Consider the following 4,512-nt stretch of genomic DNA (forward strand, 5'->3'; position numbering starts at 1 on the left):
TACTCATATCTAAAGATGCCTGATATGGTTGGTAGGACGACCTTTGATCAGTGGCAAAGTTAATCCCGTATTATTAAGTAAAGTAAAGAGAGGTGCAGAATTCATGACTTCGCTCTGTGCCGTGTAAGGATGGCCAACCGTTACGCAACGTTTGTAAGTTGCCATAGTACCTCCGTATGGAGGGTACAGTTGTGTGGGACACATGAATGTGTGAATTGCACGATTACTTGAAGAACACTGATGTTATGTGCAGAATAGTTTTTCCTGATGAGTACAAATCTCCTTGGAATAGCATTATTTGAAGGCTTGTCATGTTGGTTTAATGGCTGGATGATATGACTTGGGCGATTCTGCAGATCCGACAGGTGGCCTCGAATCATATTGTCTAAACAGTATAGCTATGCCAGGGCCACTATAATGTTAAGCGTATTATAGTGTCAAGAATACTGATTTCCTAGGGGTGTCATTATTCGTAGGGTAATATTCTATGAAGTGCATGCATATTCTACAAGGGTAGATGACAAGGAAGTATACATGTGCCCCCATTTCCCCTCTTGACGAATGCGGAAATTCTCGTAGTACTGTTATATCAATGTATTAATGGTTGATCTATACTGATATCTGCAGAGTGTTGTTCTATTAGCAGGATAGTTGTATAAGGAGTACATATGATCTGCAGCGCTGTCTTGTGAGCGTACTGATGTCTCCCTAGTGTTGTGTCTTGGAATGGACAACTTTGCTACGACTCTGGATATCGAAAGACCAGAGTTATTGAAAAGCTTGGAACTTCATGGCCTACCGTTTAGTCTTCTATTATAGGAAAAGCACCATATTCCGGAATCCATACCACTCCCTGGAGTGTTATTATATTAACAGAGGTATAATGTGTGGGATTGCAAAATTAGGAGAATACATTCACAGAAAGTGTATACATGTGCGTGAAATAGTATTGGGTGAGAATTACTTATTCGCTCCCACTGGTAACATTCCCAGAGTACTATTATGTGAATAGTGGGGATGTTTGCGGAGTATTGATATATTAGCGATAACGTTGTAAAGTGAATACTACTGTACAAGGACTACTATGACTTAAAGTGTATGGACATGCAGGCCGTATCGTTATCTTTATCCGTTGTCCCTGGCAAGGATGGTAATCTATAAATGACACCATTGTAAGAGGTAGATGAATATACTGGGCGTATTATTATAGGAAAGGTATGATGATATAGACAGCACACATGTGTCTAAAATGTAAATACGAATAACGAATACAGATGTATCAGGAATAATATTGTATAGGTTTACCGGTTATTTAGTTATTGTAAGGAAAGGAAAATATTTTACAACTAACACAGAGCTTGTATCGCATTCATTTGAAAGAAATTATTGTGTCTGCACTCATATGATAGTAAAGAGCAAGGAAAATGAGAAGTGGCATTCTGTGGAGTGCAATGATATTCAAAATACAGTATTGTATGAGGGATACGGATATTCTCAGGAATTGTCCTTTGAAAGATAAGGATTCTCCTACAATATGGCCATCGAAAATGCAAAAATGTGTCAATTGCGGGCTATTTGTTCCAACTTTCGGTTCCTATTCTTTGAGCAACACCAGTCATTGATGAGTATAGATCTCTATGAAATAGTATTATGTGAAGAATTGAGGCCTACATTCTAAAGAAAAGAGGAAGCCATTAATCACCCGCAGGTGTAGGCGCTGTAGTTGTCTCGAATGTATTATTGCTAGAGTAGTACAGTAGAAGCAGAAATACTTGCATATGGACAATGCAAGGATTCTAGCGGAAATGTTTTTTGTAATGTACAGTGTCGCAGGAATGCTTTTATATGAAGGCCTCATAATATAGCGTTTTAGATACGACTAATTGGAGAACGTGAATAATTGAGGAATAATGATTTATGTGTAGTATTATTTAAGAAATATCGCTCCCCCCAGCACTACGGGCCTGTAGAATGTACGCTTAGCATACAGCCCTATTATATTGACCCTGCGTCTATACCTCCAGTATTATTTTGTGTACTGTATACATGTCTCCTGAATATTATTCTGCACGAGGTTCTTATTTTACAGTTTTTTTTATTTGTAGACTATTATTGGCTGAAGATAAAACATCTCGATGGGGAACCATGATATCAGGAACATAATCGTGCGGGTTCTATGACTATGACTGGAATACGTTTATATGGAAGAGTTAGGCCAACGGGTGTTATTATCTGAAGAATAGAATGAGGCGAAGAATATAAACTTCCTTGGGAGACTAATATATAAGGAATACATTTTTCCCGACCATTATTAACTATTTGAGAAGGGAACATTTCTCTAGAGTATAACTGAATAAACAGTAGGAAAATCCAGAGAGTCCCTATTGTGGAGTCCTCAAGATTTAGAGCAGGACACCCCAAAATTTAAAAAGAGATATTTACTAAGAGATAATAGAGTGGATGCAGCGATATTCTTGGAGAGGTTCCAATCACTAAGCGTTACACATATATAGAAAATAGGAGATGCCTGCGGTATATTTGTATTAACTCTAAGAATCGGCCTTACAACAACTGTTTAAAGAATAAGCCTGTGTCAAGGGTAATATTCTATGTAAAACAGTACTTTGTGAGGAGAGAAATTGTTTAAGATAATACAAAGGTTTAGGGAGTCGAATCCCATGAGGAGGATGGCAGTTGTAAAGATCATACAATTTCACCAATACATTGGCTTGTAAAATAATTCCATCCCAGGAATACTCATATACCAATCCTAAGGCTACTCATGCTGTATAAGAAACCGAGGGATACCATCACTAGAAGGGGTTTCAACATATCGAGGGTGCCTATATATAGGAAGCACTTCTTATAGGCAAAGTGACATTGTAAGTACAGTAATACGTCGTGAACTGTGATTATTCCTTCTCAATATTATTGTAATATAGTTTCAATAATTATCCGGGTACTATTAAGAAAAAATGATTACGGAAGATTTTCACACCTGCCTTAATCTGTAGTATTTTTCTCTTAAGAAGACTCGAAATCGATGCGGTACTATTAAAATATAACAATTATGTAAAATGAAAGATTAAACTTCTTATACCCTAGGGAGGAATAGGAAATTATAAAAGGAATACTACTATATAAAACGAGCGAAGGGGATAAAGTGAGCATAAGAATAAGAATACACATAAGATATTAAAGAATCATTAATCTAAAACGGGGGGAGGCAACCATATAGGAGCGGATGACTATAATAGAATGTATATACGAATACAACTGAAATATTTGAGAAAATTATCTACTTCAAAGAAGGGAAAGAGATATATGTAACCCCATATAAATACACAACAGACCAGTGGAGATATAAACATGACGATCAAAGTGGAAATGCCTAAGAGGAGAGGTACATATTTAATACATACAGAAGAGACAACACCAAAAGAGGGGGGACAGGGAAAGATGCTGAGGGGATGAAGATTATACACTACAACCAAAGCATCGAACCCAGAAGAACAGTAGGGGGGACAGACAAGGAATAATGTGAGCAGCAGATCTTTCCCTCTGACAAAATAGATATATGAAATAAGGGATTTCATGTTTTCTGACATAGGAAGAGAAGGATAGGGACAGATAATATCTTGAATCTGTGCTGAGTCCCTGAAGTATAATAAGTCGTACAATAACTTCCTTTTTGTCCGTATCTAAATCTATAGAGGATGCCATAACGGGCGTCTCCTTATTCACCACAGGAGCAAGTAGAATGTTAAGTGGTATTCATAACCTCTTTTATGCCTAAGGGAGTATAAGAATATACAATGCATACATTCCCTTATTGACATAAAGACATGTGCTATAAAGGAGGCTTACACCACCATAGAATTATGAGGTTCTTCTGAAAAATGAGAAGAAGTGAATAAATACATGATCATTTAGGCAGTGATATGGTTTCTATATCAGTTTTCAGTGTAATGCTATATGGATATCTAAGGCATAATCCAACACATCTCTCCCTTAATAATGAGTCCAGTAGTTTTATGAATCTATTGTGTGTTATTGCACCTGACTAATTAAGGGGGATGTCCAGAAATATTGGTAAGTTATTGTGGGGATCATTTGAATGAACAGACAACTCCTTATGTTTCGATACATTATCATAATATACATTTACCCACCACGTGGCAAAAGAAAAACTGTTTAAATAGCTGGATACAGAATGTTGTGACTTATAAGATATTTTCTTTACTATATAACATACCATGAGGGATGATATAGAAACAGCTGTCGTGACCTCCTAAGCAGTAGATAAGCAAGAGGATATAACATAGCGAGGAAAAATCATATCATGGTTAGCAATTTACTGATAGGAGATAGTGTATAATATAAAAGGGACAAACAGGCAATAAAATCGAGAATCCTACCAAAGGGGATGATGAGAAAAGGAATGTTCCCCCAACGAGGAAAAAATAAACACCTTGAAATGACCTTACGGTCACCTCGAGGGAGGAATGTATA

This window comes from Plasmodium inui (assembly GCF_000524495.1).
Source record: "Plasmodium inui San Antonio 1 unplaced genomic scaffold supercont1.142, whole genome shotgun sequence".
Lineage (NCBI taxonomy): Eukaryota > Apicomplexa > Aconoidasida > Haemosporida > Plasmodiidae > Plasmodium > Plasmodium inui.